Consider the following 12,438-nt stretch of genomic DNA (forward strand, 5'->3'; position numbering starts at 1 on the left):
TGGCCGGCCGTAGCCTAGGCCCTCTGTCCCATTTCCCACCATTCTAATTACCATATTCCCACTAATGCATACACTTTCCACAGGAGCAAGCCTGGCACTCTTTTCCACAGATTTGCGGGCGCTCCCATATTTTAATGGTGTGCCTTTTCCTCTTTTATTGTCGTGGCCCAACATCGAAGCCTCTTGAGGGTCGTGTCCGAATATTTGAATTTTTCAGGGATTGGTTGCTAGTCAAGGCGCCTTTTTTGCTCTTGCGCCTTTTTTGCTCTTTTTCCTTATTCCCAGTTTTCGCTCCTCTGTGCTGCGGTAACGTGGTCAAAAACACGGTAACATTACCCCCCTCTTAGCCAAGTGCCAATCCCATGGCACTGTGATGGGACAAGGGGGCACGTCAGGTCGGCTGGTAGGCAGAATAGATAAGTGGGTGGTTAGGGATGATGACCCGGAGCGAGTGCGGCGTATGGTAAGCTCCATGGAGACACTCGGCATCTGTCACACGGTTGTAGCCAGTTGTCTTGTGTGTAGGAGAAGCGCTTGAAGCAATGCCATGATGGTGTTGGGGAATTTATTCTGGTAAAACCCCTTGAACTCCGTTTGGCTTGAACCCCGTGGCTTTGATTGAAGATTTGTGCCTTGGATTTGAAGGTCCTCGAGCCGGTGGAATCAATAAGCTATCCGTGGATCTTGAGGCATAGGGCATGGATCGTTGGACGATACAGTTCCAAGATCTATGCCAATGGCAGTCTCACCTTGAGCTAGTTCGATCATGGTGGCCATCAGCACAAGCGGGTGGCTGGAGATCGGCACGCTTTGGGTCCTTAAGGGGTGCCAGGGGTGACGGTCTTTCGCGGGTAGCCAGCCCATGAGAGTCGATATAACCTGCAAGAAAAGTTGTGCCCTCCCTAAGGGGTGTGCTACTTGTCGTGTAGTGTGTTGTGCTCGTGGCAGTGGAATTGGGAGATGGGTCTAACCTTGGGCAGGCCCTTGGTAACATCCCACACTTGAGGACCCAGCTTGTGCTTCGTTGGTGGTGCGGTGCGAGCCTTAAGGTGACAGGTCTGAAAGTCCTGCCCTTGATGTGCCCTAGGCGTGAATGGGGGGAGGGGGCTAGGGAGATCCCTAGGTGCGTTTTTTTTTTTTTTTTTGAAGATTAGACATAGGCCCAAGTATCTTAGTCGGAATGAGGAGGAGAAGGTGGGCGGAGAGACTTGCTCAAAAATTAGCGACTCTGCATGTAATTCTTTAGATTCATGTGGACATGTAGGGAGGTAGTGGAGAGGAAGGGGTGGTTGCATCTAGTGAACTGGCTATCGTTCATGTCCTCTAGGAGGGCTAGGCAAAAAGAAGGGAGGAGGGTAGCCCTCATCATGAGACGAGCCATGGCACAATTATCTATAGCATTAGGGTCGAAGAATAGGGGAGGCAGGCCACGCTCTTGTGGAGTCGAGTCCTGCTTAAGGAGTAGCCTAAGTAGCCTAAGATAGTTACATGTGGTTATGAAGGCGAGGTCAGGACATGAGGAAAAGTCCGCAAGGAAGCGCATCATAGATTCGTCTAGGCTTTCTGTCGTAAAAAGAAGGGCGTTGTCGAAGGATGCTACAGTGGAGTTATAAATGATGGGGAAGTCATAGCACCCGTGGAGGGTGGCATCAAAATATATGCCTACCCTTCGAGGGTACGCCATATAAGTAGGGTCGTTCCACTCGAACGGCAGGGTATTACAAAAAGCCATCCAGGTGAGCATGCTTATGTCGCATACTCGTCTCCTCCACAAAGGTTGGTCCCTATAGTTTTGTACAGTGTAGGGGATTTCAAAAACTTTATCATGCCAGTAGCCGGCCGCTTCAGTGCCCCAAGAGGTTGGGGTCTTTTCCCGCTCTTCTAGCCATCTTTTCCCCAACCGGCCACCGACTGCCATCACCTCGTCCATCACTTTGAGGGGCAGGATAGTGTGTAGAGCTCTTCTCGCCATGCCAAGCTTCCTCTGTACTGCTTCCAGCGACTCTCCTTGTGCTGTGTGGGTGGCATCCAAGATGGTGTCGAGGAAGATCTTTTGTTGAGTGCGCTGAAGGCCACTTGGGCTGTCTCTGCCTTGCTCTCCGCATTGATTCTCTCTTTTTCTGTTAAAGCAAGGCGGTGCGCCAGTGTCTTCACCCTCCTCTCGTTATGCGCGGCCCACTCCTCTGCCCTCTTGTTCATCACTTCTAGGCCTTCCCCTTGTCTCAAGGTCAACATCATGATTTTCTGTCCATAATCCTCTAGTTCCCTGACCAGCCTCTCTTATTCTTGTCGTTCAAAGGTCAGCTGATCTGTTAGGTGCTTGAGCTCCTCCTCCTGCTCCTCCATGCCTCGTTAACGGCCTTTCTTCATCCCTAGCACTCAGCTCCTCCTTGAGTGCATCCACCTTAGCAGCTTTTACAGCAAGCTCCTGGTACTGCCCTCTGAGAAGCTTGTGCCCTCTTTGCATGGTTACTAACTCTTGCGTCTCATTCTCGAGTAGCTGCCTCCAATGTTCCTCCCTCTCATCCCTAGCCTTCAGTTCCTATTTCAGCTCTGCAATTTCGCGCTGCTGCAAGGCTACTATTCTTGTCTTGTCCAACTGGAAGGCGGCCATGGTTTCCTTCTCGGCTGCCAACTCAGCCACGGCTGTTTTGCATTCCTTCTTCGCTCTCTCCAACTGGGAGAGCAGCTCGGCGATGTATTCGTCGTAATTAGCCGGTGGCATCATCGTTGCGTGAATAGGCGAGGTGGAGGCTTCAACTTTTTGCTTTTTGGGTTCCTACCTGGATTCTGCATCTGCGGCTGGCCTTTTCTGTCCTGTGGCCTTAGTTTCCGTGCTCCGCCCCTGGCCCATTTCTTTGTTGATAAAATACTGCATCCACGCCACGAAATTCGACACATCTGCGCTAGTGGGGATGCTGGGGGTGACGGTGGTGAGTTCCACGGGAGGTACCAGGAGGGTAGGGATCGGATGAAGCAGGGCCTTGCCTTTGCCTTCGGAGACTGGGGGTGGCACGAATTCTCGCACCTGTGTGCTGGATCCAGGCCCCTCTTCTCTGCATGGGCTCAGGTTCCTTAGTTCGTCCGCTCGGCACTGCTGTTCAATGGACCGTCGTGTGGCCTCCGCCAGGTCCTCCTCCTCTTTCCTTCGCAACTCCTCCTCTTCTTCCTCCGCTTTCCTCTTCCTTTCCTCCTGCTTTTTCCCTTTTTGTTCTTTTTCCCTCCTTTTTTCTGCTTCAGCTTCTTGTTTGGATGCCTCCTTGGCTTTCTGCAACTCCTCTCTTTCCCTCTGCTCCTCCTGCTTTTTCATCCTCTCTCTCTCTTTTGCTTCTTTCAGGGATTCCTTCTTTGCCCTTTCTAAGTCTTCCCTTTCTTTCTTCCTGCCTTCATCACCCTTTTTCTTCCCTTGCGTTGCCTTTTTCTTCGTTGTCCTGATTGCCCTCTTACTAGTTGGTCCTTCCCCTTCTTCTTCTATTTCTGTTGGACATGTCTTTGTCCTGTCGAGGGGGCGACTTCTCCAGCGTTTCTCCTTCTCCCTCCTCCGGCTCTTGTGCTGCCTTTACTGCCTCCTAAATTAGTGCAGTTAAGACTCCTCCTTAGCCGATGAAAGAGGCCTTGGAGGAGGCTTTCTTCCTTTCCGTCACCTTAGAGGTAGAAGATTCTCCTCCTGTTGGTGCACTTCCCAAGGCTAGTGCTTTGGCCGCTTGATCGATAGTCTTCCACAGGTAGCCGTTCCAATCCACCTCATCTAGAGTGTGGGCTGCTACATTCTCCAGCATGGGCACACTAATCCGATGCATTAAGAAATTGTATCGTTGGCTGGAGAAGAGCACGTGCACTAACTTGGCCTGCAGCCTGGCGTCAGTGTGTCGGTGATGTCCTGGATGCTTATGCCGTCGTTCGTAAGTACCTCTTCCTTCTTCATTTTTAGCAAGGCGTAAACATCCCTTTTTTGCCTCCTTTTTGTCCTAGGTACCAATCCCAGAGCTTTTTCCACCAAGACTGGGTCCAATCGGACCGGCACCTTCTTTGCGCCCTCTCCTTGGCCTACTGTTACAATGGCCGCTTCCTAGTCCGAATTGTATGTTCTGAGGAATTCCAAGCATTTGAAGTGATCTGGCTCCTGTGAGAAATTTTCAATATATTTTGTCAGGTTGCACTGTTCCACCACCCTTCTGGCTGCCTCCTCCTTCGCCACCACAACTCCGATGTTGTGGATGGTTTGGAACTTCAGCTGGTCGAAGGCGCGGTTTTCCAATTGGATGCAATATAGCTCCCTTTCCTTGTCAGTGAATGGGAGTCGATGGACGCGGTCTTGCTGCGACATTTTCTGCTCCTGCCATAATTCGTAACTTCCGTTAATGTTTTCCACATAGCACTTTGCTGTTTTTAAACTCTTAACTGAATTTTTGGAAGCCATTTTTCTCATATTAATGCTTATGTCTTTCACTACTTTTACTTTACCATACCCCCTTTTTATTCATTTCCTATCTAATTCCTTTCACCGTGTTTCCCACTTTTCTTTTCACCGTGTTTCCCATGTACATACCCACCTTTCTTCCGGCTGAGAGATGAATCCTTCCTAGGATTGGGAGTTAAAGGGTGACGTTGGTTCTGTTGGGGTAGGAATTTAAGTGTGAAGAAGCCACGTGTAGAATCGTGGGTTGTATTCCAGTTGCGCATGACAATCGAGAGCAGCCGGTTGGATAGAGACCTGGGAGATGTAGGTCAAGACATCATGAAAGAGATCCCCAGTATTAAGGTGGCTGGCGACATGTAGTTCTTCTTTGGTGAGGAGTTGGTCAATATAGGGGTGGGCGAGCACATGGTCGTCCAATTGCTGATTGCGGGTGATGGCCAAAACCCTAAACGAGATGGGTGCCACATAAGTGGGGTCGTATTCAATGGTTTTAATTGCCCTGCGTTGCTCAGCATTGGTCATTATTCGGCAACCTGTTTTTTCCCATTGGATTCGCAGAGCAAACCACTGTTGTAAGAACGTGGAGGGCGAGCTTACCATCTGCATGAGCTCGTGCATCTCGTGTTCAGGAACAGAGCGGGGAGGCTTTCGATATGATGTGACTAGGCGTCTGAGCTCCGCTTGCTCCTTTGAGATTTCATCGTTTGCTATGAGTTCGGCAGCAATCTTGGGGGATTTAGTAGTTATAAGTTCGTATTCCTCCCATGTGCATGGTAATGCACGAACCTCTGAAGTAAGGGTTTTGTCAAGGAGGCCTAGGTCTAGCCTCTCATAGCTTCTAGCGAATGTGGTGACAGTGTCGTCCAACATCCTGATGCAGGTTATTAAGTCATCCCTAGAGGTTGCAGCAAGGTCGCTAGCCAAGGAGAGGAAAGGTCGTACCGCGTACGAGGGTCTAAGACCTGCTGGTGGGGATGGTACAACTGGACTAGACAGTGTGACTCCCCCATCGGTGTCACAGGTTGGGCTTTGTATGCAAAAGCACATTGAGGTGCTACAGGAAGCTCTGGGGGCCTGGGGGTTGGGCTGGGTTCTAAGTGAGCAGTCATAGGGCTTTTTAGGCCCTCTAGATTAAGCAGGTTTAAGGCTTGTGGCATTTGCTTTGGTTGATAGATGAGTTGAGGCTTACTAGCCGTTGCTGGCAATGGTGTGCTGATTATGTGTTGGTTACCACGTGTGCAAGCCTTCCTTTCTAGGGCAATATCACTTGTAGATGAGCTTTTTAGCCAGCCATTTTTAGGCACCCAAATCCAGGGGTTGCCCTCGTAGTATCCCTGTGTCCACAAGAGATCCTTACAAATCCATCGCAGCATGGTTGTTTATCTATGGCAATAGCATCTATACTACCTCCTAGGCCAGAACGGCTGATGTTTCTGGCGGTTAGGGTCCCGTTTGGGTGGTGTACCCGAATGCGGTTCCTGCCGTTTTGGCACCCACATAAATCTGGGCTCCTTGGCCTTGTGAGCCTTCTTGGTGGATTTGGGCATGGGGTCGAGTGCATGGCACGAAGCCACAGGTTTCTCCCATTTAGACTGGGTCTGGGGCGTGGTCCTAGGGGTTTCTACCGGTGGCATCGTGATGGTGGAGGAATCATGACAGCCCTTGCTGAAGGTCATTACTATACGGGTGTTGCTAATGGCAAGATGAATGCGGTTTAAGTTGTAATCCACATTACAGTGCGTTAGCTTCTTGAAGGTGCGACCCAATAGTGACACATTACCGGCTTCTTTAGTGTTAGGCAACACATGGAAGAAGGCTAGTAAACTTTCAGTCTCGATGGAAACAAGTGCCTTGCACTTCCCCAGGAGTGAATAGGCAGCACCCCCAAACGGGGTGAGGTTGGTATTAGTGGGCTGTAGCGTCGGTTGACCAATGCGTGTCCAATGGTCATGCATCAAGATGTTGTAGTCGGCCCCTTCATCAATCAAGGCATCGAAAGAATACACCGCGCCTGCTGTGACTATGATTCGTAGATACGCCGGTGCCACTGCTTCCTCGTCCTGATCCGTAAGGTCAGTTACAGTTGCCATTCGGACGTTCAACGGGGCTTCTAGCATGGGTGGCTCATGTAATGGATGGGAAGGAGGATAGTACTTCTTTACGCGGCTGCCGTTAAAAAAGCCTACTCCTTCACCATCAAGTGTCTCCAACTCAACATTCCCGGTTCTACCAATCATGCATACTCTAAAAGGGCCTAGTCCTCGAAACTTCATCTTCTGTTTGTGTCCTTTTACTGAGTATAGCAGAACAAGATCTCCTTGTTCGAAGTCTCGCCGCTTGACATGCTTGTCAAACCACATCTTTCGTCGAGCCTTCTCGCAGATAAGCGTGTGGGTGGCTAGAAGATGAGTTTCTGACAGGCGTTCCAGCTCGGTCAGGCATTGCGTCTACGCTTCCTTCCCTTCCCATCATTCTTGAAGTGCTATTCTCAAGCTAGGGACGAAGAATTCTACCGGTAGAATTGCTTCAGTCCCATAGCTCAGCCTAAAGGGGGTCTGACCGATGGCCGTTTTATAAGCTGTGCGGTAGGCCCACAAGGCTGCCATCAACTTGTTGTCCCAGTCGCTTCTCGAGGCTGAGACCACCTTAGTCAGGATGTTAATAAGAATTTTGTTAGTTGATTCTGCGTGGCCATTAGCCTGAGGGTAGTATGGTGAGGATTTGCAATGGATGATAAGAAAGGTGGATAGGAGATGTGCTATCACTTCATTGATGAAGTGTGTGTCAAGATTGTGGGAGAGAAGGAAGGAGTCTCACTTGTAGCTTTCTTGCTTGCACAATGGGGGAATACACACAAAGGTGGAGGTTGAAAACAGTTTTCCTCTTCTTAGTTGTGTAAGCCAAAAGAACTTTCATACAAAGAAATAGAAGAACCCTATATATGGGTCTCAAACCAAACTCAACTAACTAAGGTGGCATACTAACTGAGCCACGAACTAGAGTAGATAAGGATAGCTGTCATGTAGCTATTATTCATGGGCGGTGTATCAACCGCGTCTGCAACTGACAAGTCGGTGACATAAATATACAACGGTCACCCTGGCATATCACGAGTGAAGCTCGATATCTCAACACTCCCCCTCGAGCTCAATCCCAATTCCTGCACACCAAGCAGGTCTCTGAACTTGCGCAGCTTCTCTACGCCCAATGCCTTCATGAATATGTCAGCTACCTGATCCTCTATGCTAACATAAACTAGATCAATAAGACCTAGTAAAACCCTCTCTCGCACATAGTGATAATGCACCTCAACGTGCTTTGTTCTAGCATGATAGACTAGGTTATTTGCCAAGTGTATACTACTCATGTTGTCACAATAAATGATAACTGGCCCATCTATAGACTGGTGCATATCATAAAGTAGCTTATGCAACCAAGCTACCTCACATGCAACCATTGCTGCACCCCTGTACTCAGCCTCTGTGCTGGACAAGGCAACTGTAGGCTGTTTCTTGCTGCTCCAAGTGACTGCAGCACTCCCAAAAGAGAACACATATCCACTGGTAGATCGTCTATCAGAAATACTACCAGCCCAATCAGCATCAGTGTATCCATGCAACTGTATCTGAACCCCAGTCTCATAAAATAGTCCATACTGCAATGTGGACTTCACATACCTGAGTATGCGTCTAGCCGCATCCAAATGTGGTTTCCTTGGAGCCTGCATAAACTAACTTACCAATCCAACAGCATAGCTCAAATCTGGCTTGGTAATAGTCATATAAATCAAACTTCCTACTATGCGTCTGTACATAGTAGGGTCTTCTAGAAGCTCACCTGTATTTGTGCTCAGCTTCACATTCTGCTCCAAAGGAACTGAAATAGGCTTACAGCCTGTCATCCCATATTTGGACAGCATGTCCAATCCATACTGCCTCTGCAAGAGCTGTATCCCACTTGGTGATCTAATCACCTCAATGCCCAAGAAATAACGCAGCTCTCCCAAATCCTTCATCTCAAACTTCTGCTTCAATAGCATTTTCACATGAAGGATATCTTCATCACTGTCACCTGTTATAATCAAATCATCAACATAAATGACAAGTAGCATAATACCTTTCTCTGTTTTTCTCACATAAAGTGAGAAATCTGCCTTGGAAATCTGAAAGCCAATAGTGACAAGATACTGTCCTATCTTGTCAAACCATGCTCTAGGTGCTTGCTTCAAGCCATACAAGGCTTTCTTCAACCTGCAAACAAACTCAGGATGAACAGCATGCACATAACCTAGTGGCTGCTCCATATAGACCTCTTCTTGCAAATCACCATGCAAGAAGGCATTCTTTACATCCATCTGATGTAAAGACCATCCCTTTGATGCAGCCATAGCAATGACTGCTCTTACGGTTGCCATCCTTGCAACCGGACTGAATGTTTCTTCATAGTCAATGCCATATGTTTGTGCATACCCCTTGACTACTAATCTTGCCTTGTATCTGTTCACAGAACCATCTGCATTGTGCTTCACCTTATAAACCCACTTACAGCCAATTGCATTTTTACCTTTAGGCAAAGGTACCAATTCCCATGTAGCATTTGCTTCCAAGGCATCCGTTTCTTCATCCATGGCTTTCTCCCATTTTTCTTTTCCCATGGCTTGCTCAAAAGAAGTGGGTTCTGGTTCCTTGTATCACTTTGACCATATATGCATAGCGAATGGCTGTAAATCCATCATATTTCAGCCTATCCACAGGATACCTAGCTCTCGTAGACCTGCGCAAAGTAGGTTCACTCCCAAGTGCTCTCAAAACATCCCTGGTCTTCCTTACTCCAGGTGTAACAATAGAAGAAATACCCAACTCATCATCAATGCTCTGTTCTGAGCCACTGGATTCACCATCCACATAAGAGTGACCTGCATTCACATCAAACATGGGCTGATCAACCTTCTCTTTTCCTTTTCGTGATACCTGCATATCACTATCTGCATTGCTTTGAGAAGATTCTCCTGATCTCAATCTGCCTATCCATGGCGAAGAATGTGAACCACTGCTAGAGAACGCTCCAGGTCCACTAATATTTTGTGACTGCTGCTGTGAATTCTGTGCAGCATTACCATTTTGTGCATCTACATCATCAATCACATTTACTAGTTTATACCAGCTACTCATCTCATCAAAAACAACATCTCTACTCACTGTAAACTTACGAGTAGAAGGGTTATAGCATCTATACCCTTTTTGCTGCAAAGAGTAACCAATAAAGATGCACTTCTCAGCTTTTGGATCCAACTTGGATCTCAGCTCATCTGGCACATGTACATAGGCAATGCAACCAAAAATTTTCAAATGAGAAATATCTGGTTTCCTACCAGTATACCTCTCCTCTGGAGTCATCCCATGTATTGCTGCAGTGGGAGTCCTGTTCATTATGTAGACTGCTGTAGCAACTGCTTCAGCCCAGTAAAAATCTGGCAAGTCTTTTTCGTTGAGCATGGCACGAGATACCTCTCCAATATGCCTGTTTTTCCTTTCTGCAATTCCATTTTGTTGTGGGGTATGACTGCATGAATATTGCTGCTTTATGCCATGCTCCTGCAAGAACTTTGCAAACTCATTTGAGAGGTCCTCTCCCCCTCCATCTGACCTTAGGCATTTTATTTGCAGGCATGTTTCTTTTTCAACCATAGCTTTAAGGGTTTTGAAATGCCCAAAAACTTCACTTTTCTTTTTCATAAAATACACCCAAACTTTTCTGCTATAGTCATCAATAAAAGTGACAAAATAATGACAGCCTCCAAGAGATGCAGCTTTAGTAGTCCACACATCAGAGTGGATTAATTCCAATGGCTTCTCACTCTCTTGAACATGTCTAGGAAATGGTTTCCTTGCCTGTTTTCCAAACTGACAAGCTTCACATACCTTATGCATTTCTGCAACCTTGAATTTAGGCAAACCTGCAACAATATTTTGGGCCTGCATTGATTTAAGTCGCTGTACATTAACATGACCAATGCGTTTATGCCAGATATCAATATCTACAACTACACCGGTCCCATGTGCAAACATTGCTGCACTCAATTCAGGCATGTCTGCATCCAACGTAAACATTCTACCCTTCTTCTTTCCTTTTGCTATTAAGCGACCTTTATTTTTCATATCCTCAACAAAGCATCCATGAGGATTAAATCTGACCTGCAAGCCCTGCTCAACCATTTGACCAACAGAAACCAGATTCTTGGTGATATTCGGGGCATGAAATACATCGGACAGGTATTTCTTTTTCCCATCCTGCATAGACAAATGAATTTTTCCAATCTGCACAATAGGATGTGCAGTATCATTACCAATCTCCACAAATCCTGGTTTTTCCATTTTCCTTGCATCCTCCATCCATTCTGCATGACCTGTCATGTGGTTTGATGCACTTGAGTCAACATACCATACATCATTGCTTTCTTCTGCACTTGTCACAGAATTGTTCATGTGCTGCACCATAAACAAATTCTCATTTCTGTCATCACCCTATCTACTAGAAGATGCATAATTCCCTTGTTGTAGTTTTCCATTCATGATGTCATTCTGCTTTTTATAGCAGTCTTTAGCCATATGACCCATTTTACCACAGTAGTAGCATTCAACATTACTGTTTGCATTTTGGCCTCTTTGCCATCCACCACGACCTCTTTGGCTCCCCCTGCCTCTAGAGTTACCACGTCCTCCTCCATAGGACTAGTTTTCTTGAGTTTGCTGCATATTCTGATTTCTGCCACGGCCTCCAAATCGGCCTCCTCTACCTCTGTCTCTACCTCTTCCAGCATTTGAGTAGAAGACAGCTTCTTTTGAAGTTCCTCCTGAAGAAGATACACCACCATTTCTCTGCTCCTCAGAAATTAGAAGAGCAATCAACTCCTCAAAATCAGAAAATCTTTCACGGACGGAAATGGATGTTCGAAACTGTGCATAATCCTTTCCTAGACCATTCAAGGTCACTGAGACTAAATCATCATCTTCCACTGGCGACCCAATGGAAGCAAGTGCATCTGCAATCTTCTTCACCTTCATGTGGTAGTCATTGATGCTCATACTTTCTCTTTGCACATTGTGCAACTCTTGCTTGAGCTGCATTTTCCTGGCTTGCGTATTTGTGCTATACATTTTTGACAAAGTATCCCATGCCTCCTTTGGCGTACTTGCATCTTGAATATGCACAATCATAGAGTCTGAAATGCTGATAGACAGCGAGTACATAACTTTCCTGGCTCTCTCATGCCATGCTTTAAATGCCTGCATTTGCTGTTGATTGGGAACATCAGGAAGAACTGGTTCTTCTTCATTTCTTGCAACAAATTCCCAATATCCTTTTCCCATAAGGAAATTCGTCATTCTAAACTTCCATGCTTGGAAGTTGTTCTTGTCAAGCTTTTCAGTGACAATCTGTGAAAGAGAATCAGATGCCATTACAGAACACATCAAAAAATTCTGTCACTGTAAAAAACACAGCTTCACCCTCACAAGGGAAAATCTGCAAAACTGGCGAAAGTGGTATTTGACCACACAGTCACTTCCTAGTGACGATTTTGCATCAACAGGCAACAGGGATGATTCTGTAACTCCCAATGTCTCTGCGCACAAGCATACGATGCAATTTCTACAGTAAATTTTCACCGACCTGTAGAACAATGGCTGCACAGCATAAAACTGGGCCTTTTCTTGAGTGCGTGCAGAAAACTTCCGCCTCCAAAACAGGCCCCGAAATGGCCTCAAATCAAAAAAACAAGATCGCCAGGCTAAAGTCCTCACCCGTAGCATATACTGCCCTCTTGCTTCACCGCGAAGGCCGTCTCAACCAAAGACAATGCACTCTTGCAATTTTCGACTATGCTGCCTGCAGAGATCTGCTCCCAAAACAGAAAATGAAAGCACCACTACTCCTCTTACCAGAACACCGCGAGCTTGGCTTGCTTTCTTGAGCTCCTTACCACGAACAAGGCTCTGATACCATGTCAAGATTGTGGG

Source organism: Lygodium microphyllum, chromosome 29, assembly GCF_053477565.2.
Source record: "Lygodium microphyllum isolate KBCC chromosome 29, Lygodium_microphyllum_v1.1.10, whole genome shotgun sequence".
Lineage (NCBI taxonomy): Eukaryota > Viridiplantae > Streptophyta > Polypodiopsida > Schizaeales > Lygodiaceae > Lygodium > Lygodium microphyllum.